Source organism: Saccopteryx leptura, chromosome 7 (assembly GCF_036850995.1).
Source record: "Saccopteryx leptura isolate mSacLep1 chromosome 7, mSacLep1_pri_phased_curated, whole genome shotgun sequence".
NCBI classification, from domain to species: Eukaryota; Metazoa; Chordata; class Mammalia; order Chiroptera; family Emballonuridae; genus Saccopteryx; species Saccopteryx leptura.
Window position 1 is genome coordinate 45,571,677 of NC_089509.1, and position 23,174 is coordinate 45,594,850.

A 23,174-nucleotide genomic window follows, 5' to 3' on the forward strand; every position below is an offset into this window, starting at 1 on the left:
AGAATGAAAGAAAAAAAGTACATAAAAAATATGAACAATAAAATGGCAACAAATATATATCTTTCAACAATTGAATTCAAGACATAAACAAACAAGCAGAACAGAAACAGACTCAGAGATAGAGAACTTTTTAAAATTGAATTTATAAGTGTGACTCTGGTTAATAAAATTATATAGGTTTCAGGTGTACAATTCTATAATGCATCATCTGTATATTGTATTCTGTGTTCAGCTGCTTAAGTCAAGTCTCCACCCTCTCCATTCATCCCACCTTTACCCTCTCTTGCCTCCCACTAACTCCCGCTCTTTCTGGTATTCACCATACTGTGATCTGTCTAGGAGTTTTGTTGTTGTTTCTGATTAATTCCTTCACCTTTCTCACCTGGTCCCCGACCTCCTCCCCTCTGACAGCTGTCAGCCTGCTATTTGTGTTGTGAGTCTGTTTCTATTTTGTTTGTTAGTTTATTTTGTTCATTAGATTCCACATAAAAGTGAAATCACATAGTGTCTTTTGATATAGAAAACATTTTGATGATTGCCAGATGGGATGAGCATTAGGAGGGTTGGGTGAAAAAGGTGAAGGGATTAAGAAGGACAAACTGGTAGCAACAGGATAGTCATGAAGATGTAAAGTACAATACAGGGAATATAGTCAATAATATTCTAATAACTATGTATGGTGCCAGATAGGTATGAGATTTAGCAGGATGATCACTTAGTAAATTATATAATGTCTAACCATTTGGGGTATACACCTGAAACTAATATAATGTTGTATGTCAACAGTATTGAAAAATAAAGGTGCTGGGCAGTTGGCTCAGTGGTAGAGCATTGGCCTGGCATGTGAATGTCCTGGGTGTGATTCCTGGTCGAGGCACACAGAAGAAGTGACCATTTGCTTCTCTACCTCTTCTCCTCTTCTTTCTGTCTGTCTCTCTCTCTCTTCCCCTCCTGCAGCCATGGCTTGATTGGTTTGAGCACATTGACCTGGGTGCTGAGGATAGCTCTGTGGAGCCTCCGCATCAGACGTTAAAAATAGCTCAATTGGCCCTGGCCGGTTGGCTCAGCGGTAGAGCGTCGGCCTAGCGTGCAGAGGACCCGGGTTCGATTCCCAGCCAGGGCACACAGGAGAAGCGCCCATTTGCTTCTCCACCCCTCCGCCGCGCCTTCCTCTCTGTCTCTCTCTTCCCCTCCCGCAGCCAAGGCTCCATTGGAGCAAAGATGGCCCGGGCGCTGGGGATGGCTCTGTGGCCTCTGCCCCAGGCGCTAGAGTGGCTCTGGTCGCAACATGGCGACGCCCAGGATGGGCAGAGCATCGCCCCCTGGTGGGCAGAGCGTCACCCCTGGTGGGTGTGCCGGGTGGATCCCGGTCGGGCGCATGCGGGAGTCTGTCTGACTGTCTCTCCCCGTTTCCAGCTTCAGAAAAATGCAAAAAGAAAAAAAAAAAAAATAGCTCAATTGTGAGCATGGCCCCAGATGGGCAGAGCATTGGCCCAAGACGTGGGGTGGCAGATTGCCTGGTGGATCCTGGTCGGTGTGCATGAGGGAGTAGTTTCTCTATCTCCCCTCCTCTCACTTGGAAAAGAAGAAAAAGAAAAATACAAAAATAAAAAATAAACAAGAGTCTATGTTTTAATCACTATACTATACTACAATACATCTGTTAAACAAAACAAATCATTAAAAAGTGTGTACTATTTAAATAAGTTACATCAGTGCATTTAAAATTTTTGTATCTATTCATACTTCTGGAAACAGATTCAGTAAGTTGCCATCTATCCAGTCTGTTTCTTTTCTTTTAGACATTAATAAGAATAATATATATTAGTTACTTAATAGTATACTAGCATCTTCACATTAAATATTCAAAAAATTAATCACATGTTGTTTAAAATAATACAACATATAGTAGTACTTTGCACCATACATGTGACTGCCATTCTGAAATAACTACTATATAAAAGCATATTATAATAAAATGTATGAATACTTACAAAAAACACCCAAAAGAAATCTGAATAAAGAATGAAGTTAAATAGTAACAATAATGTATCAAAATTGGTTTATTAATTGTAACAAATGTACTACAAAAATTTAAGAAGTTACTAATGAGGAAGAATAGGGAAGACTGAGTGTGGAGCATATGGGAACTCTCTGTACTAATCTAAAACTGCTCTAAATATTTAATAATAAAATATTTTCAAAAGGAGGAAAATAGCAGTACCTCACCTCTCAGTGTGATAAAAAAAATTAGAACAGTGTCTGGCACATTGTAAAAGCCTTTGTTCACTATTATTGTTTGAAGGCTATTATCAGGACTAAGAAATTTATATTTACAATGTTCCATGAGACAGGCCAAATGATTTTTTTCAAAAGTAAGATGATGCTCTATTTGTAAAGTAAGATTGTAAGAAATATTATTGTAACTGTGGTTTTGTTTTACTCCAATGTTAGATAAAGCCAAATACAGTTCCTAAACATTTTTTATGCCTCAGTAGCTTTTGGCTTTTAGATTTTCAAGCTGTGATTCCTGACATCTATTCTACTACTTTAAATGGTTCAAATGAATGATCTAGCTTGTTTATCTGAGAAACATGTAAAAAAAACCTTACAAATATAGCTTTGAAACATATCTTTTTTTGTTAATCTGCTACTGGGTTTCAATTTTTAAAAAGCACCTGTATCATATTTTCCTCTTTTCTTGGAAAATCAAGCAAAATGAGTTACGGTGACTCTGCTCTTTTGATATTGCACAAGGTAGACAAATAACTGATTTTGTCATATAGTCGCCCAGATTCCCATTTTGATGAAAGAATAACCCTTAATTGTTATAAAATGACATAAAACTGGTCATTGTAAGAAGTGAGAATTTTTAGGAGAAAAGATCCAGATTCAAGCAGATCGTTCTCCCCTTACCCGAATCTTTGCTTCCCAAAGGTTTGAGAAAGCAGGAAAGAAAACAAGTTTGGAACAAAATATTGCACACTTTCTCACCTGAAGAGATGATTCCTGCCCAAAGAAAGAAGTGCTGCTATCGTAAGGAGACTACTCCTTTAAACCTTCTGGAAGCAAGACAGGCTGGTTGATAAACAGATGAGAGCATGAGGATTGCCTGTTGTACCAGTAAGGAGCAAGCAAAATGCAGGGTCAAACCGTGGGGGAGTCCTATACCCAGGGAAGATGGTGTCACAGTAATGTACAACAGTGCTTGGAATTCATTTCACAACGGATTTTTAAGTGACCCAGGTCAAGGCGTGGGTCTGAGGTTAGAGATTTGTAAGCATTTTTATGAACTATCACCTAAACAGAGCTGCCCTCCGGACTTCCTTTACAAAAACTATTTTCTCCAAGAAAATCCATTTTGAAAGATTTTTAGTTTTGATTTGCATTTCTCAAATAACTAGTGAAGGTTAGCATCTTTTCACTTATCTGTTGGCCATTTGTATGTCTTCTTGGGAGAAGTGCCTGTTCAGGTCCTTCCCATTTTTAATTGTATTGCTTGCTTGTTTGTTGCTGAGCTTTGTGACTTCTTTATATATTTTGGATATCAACCCCTTCTTGGTGCTGTTGTTTGTAAATATCATCTCCCATTTAGCCTGCTGCCTATTTGTTTTGTTGTCAGTTTCTTTCACTGTGTAGAAGTTTTTCAGTTTGATATAATCCCATTCATTTATTTTTGCCTTTACTTCCCTTGCCTTTGGGGTCAAATTCATAAATTGTTCTTTATGGCCAAGGTCCATGAGGGGGTAGGGGAAGGGTGTCAAGAGAGAACAAATATAAGGTGATGGAAAATGATTTGACTTTGGATGATGGGTATACAACGTAATCAACTGTTCAAATGCTATAGAAATGTTTACCTGAAAAACTTATGTATTTTTGTTAATCAATGTCACCCTGTTAAATTTAATTTTCTAAATAAAAAATAAATAAATAAAAACTTTTTAAAAATAAATATTTTTAAATTAGATAATGCATTAAAAATGCATCAGGAACCACATTCATACTTCTTAAGAATTACAGTTACAATTTTTAAATTTGATTTTAGGTCTCCGACAGCAGGCTAGATTAAGTTTTATAAAGCTTTCAGTATATCTAATCTATCTGTAGCACTTCTGAAACTATGTTAGATTGAAATGGATCCAGGGATGTTACTAAGTATTGATACATGAAGGAAAACAGCTTTCCCTAAGAAAACACTTGCTTGTTTAATTGTTACACAAAGGTATGCAATTTTCTTCACTGTAGGGCTTCTTAAAGTGTTTAAGAAGTTAATGTGCATCATGATTTTCTGAGGGGGAGATGAATAGTTTATATTAATTTTACCATCGGAACAGTTCATTACCAAAACAAGGATTAACAACTCTCTTCAGAACACGATTTGGGAAGTAATACTGATACATTATTATCTAAAGTCCATACTTTATTCAGTGCTCTTCCTCCTGCAACATATATGACAATAAATCATTCCACTGGTGTAGATAACATTTAAATCCTATCTTCCTAATCCTGATTGCCTAAAGTTTAGGCCCTAAGCCATTTCAAGATTAATTTACATCAGGTAACGAATGTCCAATAATCCACCAAGGTCTAGACTGAGACCAGGCTGACAACTGCATTTTCACCCTACTGGGCATTACTCTATTGATGCCCAAGCTGTCATAGTTCATAGTTTCATCAATGTATAAGGGCATAGTTGCTAAAAAAAAAAAAAAAGAAAAAGAAAAGAAAGAAAGAAAAAAAATCCCCAAATATTTGCAACTAACGGCATTTTTTTTTCTATCAAAAATTTTCATTTTATATTTTTGGTTGAAATTTTATAAAACTCTGAACTCCTTGATATGAAGAAAAGTATCTGCTACTTTAGTAAATGTTGAAACGATGGGCCCTGTCAGCACTTTTATCTGGGAGAAACACTGTCCCTCCAGTTTCTGGCCTGGGTGCTAGACAGTTCAGTTCCTCCCCATATGTCCCTGATGCCTTTCGACCTCTGCCTCAGTGCTGGAACTTAGAGGGAGTTCCTGCGTCAGCCCGAATTTAGAAGGAACTGCTTGGCACTCTGGCAGACCTCTGTCTTACCCGGCCACAATTCCAACTGGTTTTTATAGACAGTAGTTATGAGAATTCGCTTCCTGCACTGGAACCCTGGGCTGGTGGGCCTCGTGCTGTTCTGGGACCCTTTACTCTCAGGAGGAAACTTCGCAGCTGAAATAGCCCTCATAATTTTTATCTGCCACCTGGGACTAACCTGTTTTGTATCTTTGCCTTGTCTACTAGTCTTGATATGGCTTCTTCTTTCTATCCTTAGTTGTAAGACTTCTGTTCACCTAGATTTCAAGAGGTTATGAATGATGCTTGTTCTTTTTTTTTTTTTTTTTTGTATTTTTCTGAAGCTGGAAACAGGGAGAGACAGTCAGACAGACTCCCGCATGCGCCGGACGGGACCGGGATCCACCTGGCATGCCCACCAGGGGCGATGCTCTGCCGCTCCGGGGCATCGCTCTGCCGCGACCAGAGCCACTCTAGCGCCTGGGGCAGAGGCCAAGGAGCCATCCCCAGGGCCCGGGCCATCTTTGCTCCAATGGAGCCTTGGCTGCAGGAGGGGAAGAAAGAGACAGAGAGGAAGGAGGGGGGTATGGAGAAGCAAATGGGCGCTTCTCCTATGTGCCCTGGCCGGGAATCGAACCCAGGTCCCCCACAAGCCAGGCCGACGCTCTACCGCTGAGCCAACCGGCCAGGGCAATGCTTGTTCTTTAGTTCAGGTGCAGTTCTGATGTGGTTGTGGGAGGATCCGAATACCACATTTTCCATGTCGCCATATTGACTTGATATCAATTTTCTTAGTTTTTACCTCAGTCTTATTTTTCTCGAGAATCCCATCTAGGAAACCACATTACATTTGTTTCACATTTCCTTGGGCTCCTCTTGAATTCTCCCCAATATACAAAAGAAAAAAAACGTGGCACAGAGAGAAGCTGAGTAACTTATCCATGCTCTCATAGTTACTATGTGGAATAGTTGGCCTCAAGTCCAGACAGTCTGATACCAAACATGTGGTTAATTTTCTTACTAAATTATTGTTACCATAGTAATACTGTTTCAAGTTGAATTATTTATTTGTCAATTCAGGCAGCAAAATAGTGAGTATACTAAACCCAGCTTCCTGCTTCCCCCACCCCCAGATGGTGACTGGCCATAGTCACATGGGTAGTGTTCAATAATTGAACACAATCTCCCTGATTCTCAGAGCTTTAAGTAGATCCTAGAAGGAACTGGGTGGCTTAAAACAACAGAAAGTTATTTTCTCACAGCTCAAGAGGCCAGACGTTTGAAATAAGTGTATTGGTAGGGTTGGTTCCTTCTTAAGGTTCTGAGGGAAAATCCCTTTCAAGTCTCTCTCCTCGCTTCTGGTGGCTGACAATCCTTGGCATGCAGGTATCCTTTATGGGCATCAACTTGTAGATACATCATGCCAGCGCTTTGTCTTCACATGGCCTTCTCCTCTGTGTTTTCTTCTCCTCTGTCTGTGTCTTCTTTTTTTCCTATGAGGACACTTGTTATTAGATTTAAGTTCCATCCAAATAACCCAGCAGGATGAGCTCATCTCAAGATCTTTAACTAAATTATATCCTCAAAGAACCTTTTCCAGATCACATTCACATGTTTCAGTTGAACATATTTTTTGGCGGGATACCACTGAACCCAGTGCAGGGGCTAGTAATGCACCCAGGGTTATTGTGAGGATTAAATGAGATAAAATTGCATAGGTACCTGATGCATGGTGGGCATGTTTTAAAAATGGCAGCCATTTTTGATATTACTTTTTGGCATAACATAAGTCACCCCCATACAGTTGATTAATTTGGGTAAATGTCCTTTTTGAAATAAAGGTATTTATCTGTGTCTAGTTTATATAATTGTTATTCACATAACAATTGTTTTATATTATAGTTTTAGTTTCTAACACTTAGTCCTGCCAGAAAATTCACAAAGTGGTGTGAATTCAGTCTCTTTTATTTCTTTTTTAAGTGATGAAAGTAAAGGGACATCCACAGACAGTGAGCATTTTCAGCTAATGGCACTTGTCAGAAACACAAAGAGACTTTATGCTTACAAATGATCTCCTCATCAAGAGAGTTATGAGCCAGGGTCCTGATGAATAAATTTTCTGTCCATTGCCCATGCTGACAGACATGCAGTAAAAAAACAAACAAACAAACAAAAAAACCCCAGCTGGGCAGCCTCAGCTGTTTCTCTGCCTCTTGGTTACCCTCTGTTGTCCCCAGATGCAGCACCCTCATTTTCTGATCTGGATCTACAGCTCAGTGACAGAATTACAACTCAGGGCTGAGCTTTGAACCTTCTCTATTCCATACCCACTGCAATGCATGGCTGCTCCATCCCCTGCCTACATTGTCTCCTGTGGTCACTTACCGGCAGCCACAAAATTTTGAGCTGGCTTCAGTGAATTCCTTCTGCATTTATCAAAAACCACTGAGTCTCTCAGAATGTAGGGGTAGCAGGAAGAGCCTTTAGTAAGCTGAGTACAAACCCACTCCATTGTCTCTCCAATCCTTTTTTCATACAGTTGATTAATGGATATTCACTGATTATCCACTCTTGGTAAGGTATGATGCTAGGTACTAGTTATAGTCGGGAGCAAACTTAATGGGCAGCTTGCCAGAGTGACAATGAGTTACCTCCACACAACCTGAGTAGCTGTTTGTATGATCTCTGATGAGCATTGATAGCTTATGTTTTACTTAGAAACAATTCTTTTTTATAATACATACATATATATATATATATATATATATATATATATATGTATATATTCTTAACCTGAGATCTATCTATTAACAGAACCTGATGGTGAAAGGAGGGCCTGTGACCTTGTAAGGGGCAAAGTATTGCATCTTGATTTGCTCTCATCTTAGACTGAAATCAAACATTTTTTCCCATTATAAATGTAGACAACAAACCACTGTCACATTAACAGTGCCTGTAACTCTCACCATAACAAATTACATATATTTTTATATCACTTTATACTTGTCACAGATATCTTGAAATGTTGTAAACACTTATCATTGTATGAAAATCACAGCAGTCATTAGATCTGCCTCTGGACCTTGTTTTTTAAAGTGTTGATAAAGAAAAAATAAATAAAGTGTTGAAAAAAAGAGATGGCTTTAAAAAACCAGCTTTAGCCACTGTATGGGATCTGTTTCACCAGGGACATTTCTTTTTAAACCACACTTGTTCCTGAAAAATCCAAGATAACAGTGGAGTAGGTGGAAGCTATGCTCACCTCCTCCAGGGACCAAACTGGAATTACAACTAAAATATAAAAAAATCAACTTTACTAATCAGCTGAACACTAGCTGAACAGAAGTTTTATAACTGAAGATTTACAGAAGCCGCATTGAGACTCGTAGGAAGGGAAGAGACGTGAAAAGCGCTGGCCCTACACCCAAGGTTGGCAACTGAGACTCCAGAGGCATATCTCAGCTGCAACGGCTCCCCCTCAGGAGCCTGCAGTCTCAACCTCATACTGGGCTTCCCAATCCAAAGCACCAGAGTAAAAAAAAAACAGGCACCCATACAACATGTGGCTGTGAGAGTCAGCAGGGATTCTGTTCACCTGGAGACAGGAGTCTGCTACGTACACTGGCACCCTCTTAAAGGGCCGATGCTCCAAATCTTGCTTGCAGACACTCACCCTGGGCTATGGCAGAGCGAGTGTGAAGGAAGGGCAAAATAGACCAAAGTCTTATGAGGACAGATGGAGTTTGTGGATCTGGAGAGAAAGCTGAGAGAACAGCCACCAGAATTCCTATGCAGGGCCCTTCTCCCACACGGCAGATGCTATCTTTCTTGGGTAAAGGACTCATCTTTGTGACATAGCCTGGGGGAGTTCAATAGCCCCACCCTCTGAACTCCCTGTCACCTCACCCTAAAGAGCTCCCACTCTGTTGAGGAATCATCTTCCTGGACCAGGATGTAGAGGTCTGAGCAGACTTAGGGGATATCAGTGACTGATTTGTAGGTGCCATTCTCCCCACCTTCTTGTGGCCTAACTAGAGCCTTCCTCTACCAGGAGATACGCTACCTCATCCTCCCAAATCCTGGCGGTCCCGCCTTGCTGAGCTTGGGCTCCCAGCAGAAGCTGGTGCAGTTTGAGTGGTGTGGCTCCAGAGAAGGGACCGTTTATCTCTTGCATGCCTGACCCTTACAGAACCTTCCCTTTGTAGGCTAAAATCTTGGAATGCTTGGGCCTGATAAACCCTGCTGGCCTCATCCTGCTGACCCTCTGAGACCCTGTCTCTACACAAAGGTCTTCAAATACCCAGTGGGTGGCAGCTAAACTTGGCATACCCTAGGACATTTGTTGAGTGGCCCAGACCTAGCACTGGCACTGAGTTTGAACCTATATCAGTTTAATGAACACCACTTGCTCCTACCTGATGACTCACTGAGAACTACCTCATGCAACTCGAGTTCCACTAGATGTTCTTTCAGTGACTGAGCTTAATAGGCAGCCAGCAAGTGGAAGCAGGCAGAGGCAGATCGGCAGGTGTCTTGGACCTTACACTGAACTGCCCTGGGGTTTGGTGCTGGTGGAAACCAGATTGGGTGCACAGTTTGGTCCTTCCCATGTACACCAAGGCCCAGAAGAAGAAGCCACAAACTGTGGATCACGTTGTGGCTCCAAATATGTTGCCTAGAGCTAGTCACAAGCAGTATCTGACAATGACCTGTATCAGACACTCTCCCCAAAAGACCCAGAGTAGACACACTAGGTAACTAGGCTCAGAAAACATCAGACTGGGATCCAATGACCATTGCAGGTGGCATAACAAAAGGAGATATTGGCAGGCATCAGACTCTGTTAAGGTGAATTCCTCTTCATCTGGTCAGCACTTGCTCAGCAGCTTATCAATGTGATTGGGGTCAATAGTCACAGTCAGCCAGCCTGAGGGTCAATCTCACACACAAACTGGCCAATAGCACTCAAGACTCAATTACAACAAGAGGGCTTACATAACCCATGCAAGAAACACTCCTGGAGCACCCAGCTCAGGTTACCAAAGAGCTGCACCACTGACTCTCACAGGACCTCTACTACATAAAGCCACCTTACAATACTGGAAAACAGCAGATCTACCTAATATATAGAAACAAACACAAAGAGGCAGCCAAAATGAGAAGACAAAGAAATATGCTCCAATGAAAGAACAGGAGAAATCTCCAGAAAAAAAGAGCTACATTAAAATGGAGGCAAGCAGTTTACTGGATATAGAGTTTTAAAAATGTTTATAAGGATGCTTAAGGAATTTTTTTTTTTTTTTTGTATTTTTCTGAAGCTGGAAATGGGGAGAGACAGTCAGACAGACTCCCGCATGCGCCCGACCGGGATCCACCCGGCACGCCCACCAGGGGCGACGCTCTGCCCACCAGGGGGCGATGCTCTGCCCCTCCAGGGCGTCGCTCTGCCGCGACCAGAGCCACTCTAGCGCCTGGGGCAGAGGCCAAGGAGCCATCCCCAGCACCCGGGCCATCTTTGCTCCAATGGAGCCTTGGCTGTGGGAAGGGAAGAGAGAGACAGAGAGGAAGGAGGGGGGGTGGAGAAGCAAATGGGCGCTTCTCCTATGTGCCCTGGCCAGGAATCGAACCCCAGGTCCCCCACACGCCAGGCCGACGCTCTACCGCTGAGCCAACTGGCCAGGGCAGGATGCTTAAGGAATTTAATGAGAACTTCAACAGCATGAAAAAGAACATAGAAACCATTTTTAAAAACCTATCAGAAATGAAGAATAATGCAGGAATGGGGGAGGATGTGACTGGAAATGTGAGCATGTGGATCCAGGAAGGGGAGCACAGGCATGGCGGGGTTGGTGGTGCTGAAGAATACAATATCTGAAAAGAGAAATACACTAGAAGGAATAAGCAGTAGACTGGATGAAGCAGAAGGTTAAATCAGCAATTTGGAAGACAAGGTAGGGGAAAACATCCAATTAAAACAGGAAAAAGGAAAAAAATCTTTAAAATAAGGATAGTTTCAAGGATCTTTGGGATAACATGAAGTGTAATAATATTCACATCATGAAAGTACCAGAAGGAGAAGAAAGAGAACAAGGAATCAAGAATCTATTTGAAGAACATGACCAAGCGGTGGCGCAGTGGATAGAGCATCGGACTTGGACATGGAGGACCCAGGTTTGAAACCCCAAGGTCGCCAGCTTGAGCGCAGGCTCATCTGGTTTAAGCAAGGCTCATCAGCTTGAGCTCAAGGTCACTGGCTTGAGCAAGGGATCACTTGGTCTGCTGTAGCCCCCCAGTCAAGGCATATATGAGAAAGCAATCAATGAACAACTAAGGTTCTGCAATGAAGAATTGATGCTTCTCATCTCTCTCCCTTCCTGTCTGTCTATCCATATCTGTCCCTCTTTCTTTCTCTGACACACACACACACACACACACACACACACACACACACACACAGACAGAATCTATCTGAAGAAACAACTGAAAGTTTCCTTAACATGGTGAAGAAACAAAGACACGTAAGTCCAAGAAGCATAGACAGTCCCAAATAAGATAAACCTAGAGTTTCATATCAAGTCACATCATAATTAAAATGGCAAAGGTTAAAGCAAAGAGAGAATCTTAAAAGCAGCAAGAGAAAGAGAGTTTCTTACAAGGGAGATCCCATAAGACTGTCAGCTGATTTAGAAGCATTTCAGGCCAGAATGGATTGGAGTGAAATATTTAAAGTGATGAAAAGTAAAAAACTACAACCAAGATTACTTTACCCAGCAAGGCTATTATTCAAAATTGAGAGAGAAATAAAGAGTTTCCCAAACAAGAAAAAACTAAAGGAGTTCATTACCACCAAACCAGTATTACAAGAAATGATAAAGGGTGTTCTTTAAGAAGAAAAAGAAAAAGAAGGAAGAGAAAGGGGAGGAGGAGGAGAAGAAACACAACGCGGTTAAAAGAATAAAATGGCAACAGATGTGTAACTATCAATAATCATGTTAAATGTAAATGGCTTAAAGGTTCTAATCAACTGGAGAACATTATGCTAAGTGAATTAGTTAGGGAAAGACAAGCACCATATAATTTCACTCATACATAGAATCTAATGAACAAAACTAACTAGTAAAATAGAGACTGACTCATATATATATATATATATATATATATATATATATATATATATATATATATATATATGGAGAGAGAGAGAGAGTAGGTTGACAGCTGGGGGGAAGGGTGAGAGAGGGAGGTGAAGAATTAAGCAAAAAAGAGAAAGAGAGAGAAAGAGAAAATGGACAACCAGCATGGTGATTGCTGGTGGTAAGGGCAGGTAGATGGAAAAAAAAAACATAGGGTACTGAATGGATAATAAACAAAACCTATATACATGTCAACAAGATACCACCTCAGAGTGAATATTACACACAGACTAAAAGTAAAGAGATGAAAAAAGATATTTCATGCAAATGGAAAGAAAAAAAGGCTAGGGTAGCAATACTTATATCTGACCAAAAAAGACTTTAAACAAAGCTTATAGTAAGAGACAAAGAAGGACATTACATAATGATAGAGAGAGCAATCCAACAAGAAGATATAACCATTGTAAACATTTATGCATGCAATATAGGGGTACCTGATTATGTAAAGTAAATCTTGATGGACATAAAAGGACAGACTGATAGTAATGCAGTTACAGTAAAGGATTTTAACACACCACTGAAATCAATGAATAGATCTTCCAGGCAGAAAATCAACAGAAAAGAGCAGTCTTAAATGACACACTAGGTCAGATGGATTTAATTGATCTCTTCAGAGCATTTTACCCCAAAGCAGCAGACTGTACATTCTTTTAAAATGCACATAAAATATTTCTAGGGTAGACACAGAACAAGTCTCAATAAACTTAAGAAGATTAAAATCATATCAAGAAGCTTCTCTGAACATAATGGTATGAAACTAGAAATCAATCACATACACACATATGCACAACCTGGAAAACACACAAAGTCATGAAGGTTAAATAATATGTTAACTAAACAATGAATTGGTTAACAATGATTCAAAGAAGAAATCAAAAGATACTTTGAAGCAAATAAAAATGAGACACAACAATCCAAAATCTATGGGACATAACAAAAGCAGTCCTAAGAGGAAAATTCATAGCAATACAGGCCTACCTCTAGAAACAAGAAAATTTTCAAATAAACTATCTAACTTCACACCTAAAGGTCTAGAAAAAGAACAACAAATCCTGAAGTGAGTGTAAGAAAGAAAATAGTAAACATGAGAGAAGAAATAAACAAAATAGAGTCTAAAAAAGCAATACATAAGATCAATGAAATCAAGAGCTGGTTCTTTGAAAAGATAACCAAGATTGACAAACTTTTCATCAGAATTATCAAGAAAAAAAAAGAGAGAGAGGATCCAAATAAATAAAATCAGAAATGAAAGAGAAGTAACAACCAACACCATAGAAATACAAAAATCTTAAGAAATATTATTAACAACTAAATGCCAACAAATTCAACAATCTGGATGAAATAGATAAATTCCTAGAAACATACCATCTTTCAAAGCTGAATGAGGAAAAATCAGAAAATCTGAAGAGAATAATTACAACTAAGGAAATTGAAGCAGTAATCAGAAACTCCCAAAAAACAAAAGGCCTGGACCAGATGGCTTCACAGGTGAATTTTACCAAACCTTTAAAGAAGAATTAACACTTATCCTTCTCAAGCTATTTCAAAAAATTCCAGAGGAAGAAACATTCCCAAGCTCATTTTATAAGGCCAGCATCATTTTAACTCCAAAACCAGATAAAGACACTACAAAGAAAGGAAAATTTCAGTCAATATCCCTGATAAATATAGATGCTAAAATTCTCAACAAAAAATTAGCAAACTGGATCCAGTAATACCATAAAAAGATCATAAACCATGATCAAGTGGGATTTATTCTGAAATGCAAGGTTGATACAATGTCCATAAATCACATAAACAAAATGAAAGATTAAAAATCACATGACTATATTATAGATGCAGAAAAAAAGTTGGAAAAATCCTGCACCCCTTTATGATAAAAACTTTTGGCAAAGTGGGGATAGAGAGAGCACATATAAAGGCCATATATGACAAACCCACAGCCAACATCACACCCAGTGGGCAAAATAAAAGTGTGTCTCTTAAGATCAGGAACAAGATGGGAATGCCTGCTTTCACCACTCTTATTCAACATAGTACTAGAAGTCCGAGCCACATGAATAAGACAGGAAGAAGAAATGCAGGGCATCCAACTTGGAAATGAAGAAGTAAAACTGTCACTATTTGCAGGTGACATAATATTGTATATACAATATTGTTCTCTATATAGAGAACCTTAAAGATTTCACCAAAACACTACTAAAACTAATAAATTAATTCAATAAAGTAGCAGTACAAAATAAATATCCAGAAATTCAGTTGCATTTTTTTTTTTGGTATTTTTCTGAAGTGAGAAGCAGGGAAGGCAGAGAGACAGACTCCTGCATGTGCCCAACTGGGATCCAACCAGTAAGCCCACTAAGAGTGATGCCCTGCCCATCTGGGGCATTGTTCCATTGTAACCAGAGTCATTCTAGTGCCTGAGCTAGAGGCCATGGAGCCATCCTCAGCTCCTGGGTCAACTTTTGCTCCAATGGAGCCTTGGCTGCAGGAGGGGAAGAGAGAGACAGAGAGAAAGGAGAGGAGGAAGAATGGAGAAGCAGATGGGTGCTTCTCCTGTGTGCCCTAGCTGGGCGGGAATCAAACCCAGGACCTCTACATGCTAGGCCAGTGCTCTACCACTAAGCCAACCAACCACGGCCAATCCAGTTGCATTTTATACACTAATAATAAACTATCAGAAAGGAAAACTAAGAAAAAAATCTCATTTATAATTGCTTCAAGAAAAATATTAAATACTTAGAAATAAATTTAACCAGGGGATATAAAAGAACTATACTCAGAAAAGGCAATGAAGAGAGAAATTGAAGAAGATACAAATAACTGGAAGCATATACCATGTTCATGGATAAAATGAATTAATGTCATTGAAATGTTCATATAACCCAAAGCAATCTATAGATTCAACACAATTTCTATCAAGATACATGGCATATTTCACAGAATTAGAACAAATATTCTAAAAATTTATATGGAACCACAAAAGACCTCAAATAGTCACAGCAATCTTGAAAAAGAACAAAATTGGAGAAATCACATTACCTGATATCAAACTATACTATAAGGCCATAGTAATCAACAGTATGGTACTCACATATAAAAACAGATATCTGGATCAATGGAATAGAATAAAGAGCTCAGAAACCAACCCACCCTTTCACGGTCAATTAATATTTGGCAAAGGAGGCAAAAACATAAAATGAGGTAAAGATAGTCTGTTCAATAAATGTTGTTGGGAAAATTGGACAAATACATACAAAAAAAATAAAACTAGACCATCTATTACACCATACACAAGTATAAACTCAAAATGGATTATAAAGACTTAAATGTTGGACTTGAAGCCATAAAAATCCTAGAAGAAAACAGGCAGCCTGACCAGGCGGTGGTGCAGTGGATAGAGCATCAGATTGGGATGCGGTGGACCCAGGTTCGAGACCCCGAGGTCACCAGCTTGAGCATGGGCTCATCTGGTTTGAGCATAGCTCACCAGCTTGGACCCAAGGTTGCTGGCTCAAGCAAAGGGTTACTCAGTCTGCTGAAGGCCCGTAGTCAAGGCACATATGAGAAAGCAATCAATGAACAACTAAGGTGTCGCAACGAAAAACTGATGATTGATGCTTTTCATCTCTCTCCGTTCCTGTCTGTCTGTCCCTATCTATCCCTCTCTCTGACTCTGTAAAAAAATAAAATTAAAAAAAAACATAGGCAGTAAAATCTCAAATATTTCTTTATTATTTTCTTTTCTAATTTATTGATTTTAGAGAGAAAGAGAAAGCGCGAGAGAGAAACAGAAACATTGATCTATTCCTGTATATGTCCTGACTGGGGATTGAACTGGCAACCTCTGTGCTTTGGGATAATGCTGTAACCAACTGAGCTATTCAGCCAGGAATCAAACACTTCTCGTAGCAATATTTTTTCTGATGTTATCTCCTTGGGCAAGAGGAAAAAAAAATAAACAAATGGGACTACATTGACTAAAAAGTTTTTGCATAGCAATGGAAACTATCAACAAAATAAAAAGACAACCCACTGAATGGGGGAACATAGTGACCTGATAAGTATATAAATTTATAAGGAACTTACACAACTCAACACCAAAACAAAGCAAAACAAAAACAAACAAATAATCCAATTAAAATAAGGGCAAAGGACTTGAACAGATACTTCTCCAAAGAGGACATACAGATGGTCAATAAACATATGAAAGGATGTTCAATGTCACTAGTCATCAGAGAAATGCACATAAAAATATCTATCACCTCACACCCATCAGAATGTTTATCCTAAATAAATAAACAAACAACAACTGTTAGCGAGGATGTGGAGAAAAGGGAATCCTTGTGCACTGTTAGTGGGAATGTTAATTGCTGTGCTGTATCCACTGTGAAAAGCAGTGGATACAGCACATTTTTTGAGTTACCTCAAAAAATTAAAAAAATGGAACTGCCTTATGATCCAGCAATTCCACTTCTGGGAATATATCTCAATAAACCAAAAACACTAATTTGAAAAAATATATACACTCTTTTGTTCATTGCAGCATTATTTAAACAGCTAAGATTTGGAAGCAGCCCAATCTTCAGTAGATGAGTGGATAAAAATGCTATGGTACATTTACACAATGAAATACTACTCAGCCATAAAAAAGAAGAAAATCTTACCTTTTGCAACAGCATGGATAGACCTAGGGAGTATTATGCTGAGTGAAATAAGCCAGTCAGAGGAAGATGAGTACATGATTTCACTTATATCTGTAAGCTAATGAGCAAAATAAACTAACAAATGAAATAGACTTATACAGAGAACAGACTGACAGCTGTCAGGGGAGAGGAGCTTGGGGCCCGGGTGAAAAAGTTGAAGGAATCAAGCAGAACAAACAAACAAACAAAACAAACCTATGAACCCTGATAACTAACATGATGATTACAAGAGGATAAAGCATTTGGGAGAAGGGTATAGGTGGGATAAATGGTGATGGAAGGAGACTTGACTTTGGATGGTGAACACACAATGTAACCTATGGGTGTTGTATTATAGAATTAAGCACTTGAAACAGATGTGAGACAAACTTATATACATAGAGAGCAGGCTTCCAGCTACTGAGGACGGGTTGGGTGAGGGGGGTGGAGAGATTGACAAAAAAGGAACAAAACTCAGAAAGAAAGATCTCATAGATGTGGACAACAGTGTAGCGATTGCTGAAAGGGTAAGGGGGTGGAGGAGGGCATAGGGGGATAAATGGTCATGGGTGGACACACAATACAGTGTACAGAGATGTCTTGTAGAATTGGGCACCTGAAACCTGTATGATTATGTTAACCAGTGTCACCCCAATAAATCTAATCAAGAAAAAGAACGGTAGACTTAAAACATATATAATTTTATTAACCAATGTCACCTCAGTAAATGCAATAAAAAATTAAAAATAAAGTGTAAATAAATAGATATACTGCATTTTTATATCATAACTATATTTTTAGTATATTTCAATTTAATGATCTTTCTTTGTAATCATATGTATTTCAGTTGAAGAATTTTAAAATACAGTTTTTTGAAAAAGGATTCATAGGCTTCCATTCAGCTGCCAAAGTGGTCCATGCCATACCAAAAACATTCAACTGCCCCAAGTCAGGGAGGGACACCTGACTTATTTCTAGACTGTCCAAGACCCACTGAAATGGTCTTCATTCTTTTATTCCTGAAATAAGATTGAGATATTAGATCTACATAATCGTTCATGGATCACCCAATTTAATGTACAAGTTAGCCCCGTGTTAGGTAAAATGCTAATGAGCTAGGGTTTCCAGAATCAGGTACAGTATTTACTTATGAAAAAAAAAAGAACAAAATGAAAGAATATATAACAGAAGTATATCACTGAAGCTCATGTAAAGGGTAGGTTGGAATTGGGGGTTTAAAGTTTTTTAACTCTCTGGGAACACAATCTCCCTCACCCCATCTCCATTTTGATTAGCTTTGGTGCCCTTGACTTCCATATATGTATTCAGGAAAACAACTTAAAAATTTGGACAAACAACTTAAAAATTTATATTTCACTTTTCCAACTCCTACTTTCACAAACAACAGTAACCGATTTTTATTCGTATATCAGTAATAAGATTTCCATCACTCCCAAAACATTCCCACCCCATGCCAGACTTCTCAGTTCAAGAGTAGATGAGTAAAGTAGCCTTTAGCCCACTTTTTGAGGTCTTTTAAGTAGTCTCTATTCTCCAATACCTTCCCTTCCCTCACATAGTACTCATAAAACACCACTTTTACAGGTGAGCCATCTTTGGTGATTCCCCATTACTTACAAAATAAATCCTAAATACCTTAACCTTACATTAGAAGCCTTCATAACATTGCCCCAATTTGTTGTTATAACTTATTGTGTGTGGATCACCTATGAAAACTAAAGCTTTTGCCAAATAAGATTTCCCCCATTTTCCAATAACCGAATTTTTATCAGTTTTTGCTCATGTCCTTATTCTTATTGAAAATGCCTAAATTATACATATTTTGTGCATCCTTTTTTATTTACTTATTTTTTTTTGACAGAGAGAGAGTCAGAGAGGGGACAGACAGGCAGGAAGAGAGAGAGATGAGAAACATTAATTCTTCATTGCGACTCCTTAGCTGTTCATTGATTGCTTTCTCATATGTGCCTTGACCATGGGGCCACCACAGAGTGAGAGACCCCTTGCTCAAGCCAGTGACCTCTGGGCTTGAGCCAGCGACCATGATCCCACACTCAAGCCAGAGACCCCGCGCTCAAGGTGATGAGCCTGCACTCAAGCCAGATGAGCCCATGCTCAAGCTGGCAACCTCAGGGTTTCGAATCTGGGTCCTTTGTGTCTCAGTCTGATGCTCTATCTATTGTGTTACCGCCTGATAAGGCCCTGTACATCCTTAATTGCCAAGCTCAATCTCTTCTCCAGTACCTTGGCTACTTACCTGTTCTACATGAATTTCCATAGCTCTGAAAATTATACTTCTTAAGCATTTATTACAAACTATTTTGAGGTTGTGGCATTTATTTTATTTATTTTTATTTTTTTTTAGTGAGTAAGAGACAGATAAGGACAGACAGACAGGAAGGGAGAGGGATGAAAAGCATCAGTTTTTTGTTGTGGCACGTTAGTTAATTGTTTTCTCATATGTGCCTTGTTTGGGGGGCTCCAGATGAGCCAGTGTCCCCTTGCTCAAGCCAGTGACCACAGGCTCAAGCCAGTGACTATGCAGTCATGTCTATGATCCCATGTGACCTCACATTCAAGCTGGTGAGCCCGCACTCAAGTCTGATGAGCCCGCGTTCAAGCCAGTGACCTTGGGGTCCTCAGTGTCCCAGGTTGACATTCTACCCACTGCGCCACTTTCTGGTCAGGCATGGCATTTATTTTTTAAGTAAATTGTATTTTAATTTCTTTGAAATGAAAACTAGCATGATTTTAAGCACTCAGTAAGCATTCAATAAATCCTGGCTTTGTCATTTATTGATTATTTGGTCTTGGGTTCTTGACTTATGTAGCCTTAGTCTTCTTGGTAGAATAATAATTGCTACCTTGCAAGGTGGCTGTTAGAATTAGAAATAATATATGTCAATGGTCTTATATAACATATAAGCAGGCATTCCCACCCTAAAGCAGATTATCACCTATCTTGAGAAACAGATATAAATTAAAGGGGGTAGAATAGTAAAAAGGAGCTAGAAGATTTAATTCCCCTCCTAACTTAGCCTCTTTAGAGTGACTTTTCTTCTCATGTTTTTCCTAGGTCTCAATTTATTCTTATCTAAATTCAAAGGAGGTGGTCTGTGTGGAATAGAAAATCCCCAAGATCTTTTTCACAGCAGTATACAATCACAATTCTGGAAGGAAAAAATAAAAACAAGAGCATAGAATGGTAATTTTGAATTTTGAGGAGTGTAGAGAGTTATTCAAAGACATTTTTTGAAGATGAAACTTGAGACAACTCTTAAAGAAAACAAAGAACATAAACTGGTTGGAAAGAAGATTGTGAAAAGGCCAAGAAGAAACTCAAGGAAAGATTCACATCAATCAACCTTGGAATAGTTATGAAGACAAGCATCAGACTATGGCTACATCTGAGGAGTTGGAGCTAAGATGCAGTTGAAAGGAAGGGCCAGTTGATGGAAGCCTTGAACACCAGGCCGCAGAATTTAGATCTGAACTGATGGGCAATAAGGAGCTGCTGAAGGTTCTGGGCAAGAGAAAGACAATAAAGCCATTTAAGAAATAACATCAACCCTGGCCAGTTGGCTCAGTGGTAGAGCATCAGCTCAGCATGTGGATGTCCTGGGTTTGATTCCCAGCAGGGCACATAGGAGAAGCACCCATCTGCTTCTCCACCCCTCCGCCTTTTCTCTTTCTTTTTTTCTCTCTCTCTCTGTCTCTTGCTCTTCCCCTCCAGCACCATGTCTCTATTGGTTTGAGTGCATCGGCCCCAGGCACTGAGAATGGCTCTGTGAGGCCTCCACCTCAGGCTCTAGAAATAGCTTGGTTGCAAGCCTGGCCTTACATGGGCAGAGCATCAGCCCCAGACAGGGGTTGCTGAGTGAATCCTGGTCAGGGTGCATGAGGGAGTTTGTCTCACTATCTCCCCTACTCTCACTTGGAAAATAAAAAGAAAAGAAAAAGAAATAATATCATGGCAGTTACTGCACTGTTGATGTAATATGGACACACTAGAGGCAGGGACACCCAAGAGGTTTTTGAGAACCCTTCCTTTGAAGCCAGATTAGATTAGAATTCACCATTCCCTGGGATTTAATAATCCGGGTATTAGGTAATAGGATCCTTGACTAGGATGGTATGGTACTGTTGTAGACTACAAGTGGCAAAAAGCCTTGGTATATTTGAGGCTTAGCAAAAGGCTAAGTTCTCCCCCCTCCACCTCCATATTGGCTATGATGCTGAGTATTTGCACCCACTTCACTTCCTTGCTTAAGTTGCTGAAAGCAATTTACATGCCCTTCCTCTTACTCTTTGTTTGATCAGATGTTGGTTGATTTAGCTTATGCATGGTAGGGGGATTCCTGTTTATGCCTTGGGCGAGTTCCTGTTTTATCCTCAGATGTGTAACTTTGTATCAAAGATGTCCTTGATTTGCATATGGCTATATAATAAAGCAAACTGGGGCTATGGGGAGCTCGGATATTGCCATTAGCATTGAAGAGGCCTCCCAATCCCATCTTTTTTTCTTAATGAGTCTGTTTTCTTAATTCCGCATCATTCTCACTCAAGATCCAGAATTATGAGCTGCACTGGTCTGTGGCAAGTGGTGCCCAAACAGGGATTTGAGCATGAGAAAACTAAACTGAAGGTAGGTGACAGAACTCCCCAAGTGTGCACAGTGAGTAAAGAAAGTTTTTGGGAAAAGTATAGTTGGGAGTAAAATATTATGGGATAATTAGGGTCAAAAGTAGAAGACCTTTTCATAAGAATAGTTATGCAGCTAGAATGCTTTTTGAGATATGTTCAAGACGTGTGCCCCTGGTTCCCGGAGGAGGGAATGGTTATTTCTGCTATAGGGGAGCAAGTAGGTAAAGTTCTGAGAAGGCAGTGGTGTGAGGAGACTATGGCAGGAGGAATAAAAGTGGCAGTCTCTCTGGCAGTTGGTGCTGTACTTTGCGGCTTGGGGGCTGAGGAATGTAGGACAGCGTGGCTGCCTCTGGTTCTCTCTGGCTGTTTAGTCTGCTGCTCAGCTGAAGTTGAGGTAGGGGAGAAATCTCAGCATAGTCAACCTGAGCTGCCAGTTACAGCAACTATAGAATTTGAGAATGGATAGGAGACTCAGGTATTAGGAAAGTTACAACTTTTCCTGTTATGGTCTGATTTTCTTTAATGTTTTAACTACAATCTTCTGAACTATCATTTTGTTTCTTTCTTATTCTTTGCCTGGAAAGAGGGTGAAGGGGGTGCCTGTTTGGATGTTGCTAAACAGAAATCTCATATGGCCATCTTGAGATTTTTTGAGAGAGATTTCTGTTTAGTATTTATCCTTATTAAAATAGCCCTACATAAGATCAAACAGGCCATATTCTAATCTCTAAAATCCCAGGTTTCACTCTTGATTTGTGTGATTGTATGTGAGGTTTTTGTTTAGTGTCTAAATGTGTCTGTTTTTGAGGCCTGAATTGAGTTCTTGCATGCAAAGATTGGAAATGCCAGCTCTAATATTGAAAAAATAAAATGATTTTAATTTTTTTAAAATTATAACCACTTATTGTAGTAATATTAATTAGATAAATATAGTTTTCTTTTTTTTTAAATTTTATTTATTGGTTTTTAGAGAAAGAGGAGAGAGAGAGAGAGAAGTGGGAGGAGCAGGAAGCATCAACTCCCATATGTGCCTTGACCAGGCAAGACCAAGGTTTTGAACCGGCAACCTCAGTGTTCCAGGTCGACGCTTTATCCCACTGCGCCACCACAGGTCAGGCGAAAAAATAAAATGATTTTAGAACTTGTAAGGAGTACTCATTTAAATTTATCCTTAAGACTTTCTAATTTGGTTAGTGCATTGTGATGTATGTTCAGAGTTAGGAGCCAAATAGCAATTCAACTATTAGGATTAATCAAAGTTATATGTTATACTTGTGGAGTTTTTTGTTGTTTTTTTTTAAAAGATTTTATTTATTCATTATAGAGAGGGGGGGGAGAGAGAGAGAGAGAGAGAGAAAGAGAGAGAAGGGGGAGGAACAAAAAGCATCAACTCCCATATGTGCCTTGACCAGGCAAGCCCAGGGTTTTGAACCGGCAACCTCAACATTTCCAGGTTGACGCTTTATCCACTGTGCCACCACAGGTCAGGCTACTTATGTTTTTTGTGTATAAATTGTCTTGTTTATGTATAAGGTTATACTCAGGTAGGCAAAACAAAGGAATTGAGCAAAATTAAGCAGGGCCC

General features: G+C 39.5%; 1 protein-coding gene across 6 annotated transcripts in view; it reads right to left on the reverse strand.

Moving 5' to 3' along the window:
• Nucleotides 1-23,174, reverse strand: part of ITGB6 (integrin subunit beta 6) — a 164,591-nt gene that overhangs the window by 90,000 nt on the left and 51,417 nt on the right. Inside the window, exon 1 of one of the 6 annotated variants that reach the window (XM_066345471.1) lies at nt 5,246-5,277. The exons of the other annotated variants lie outside the window; for them this stretch is intronic. The gene's annotated coding sequence lies outside the window, so the exon portion shown is untranslated. Of the gene's footprint in view, nt 1-5,245; nt 5,278-23,174 lie in introns of those variants that run through there. 6 annotated transcript variants of the gene reach the window in all.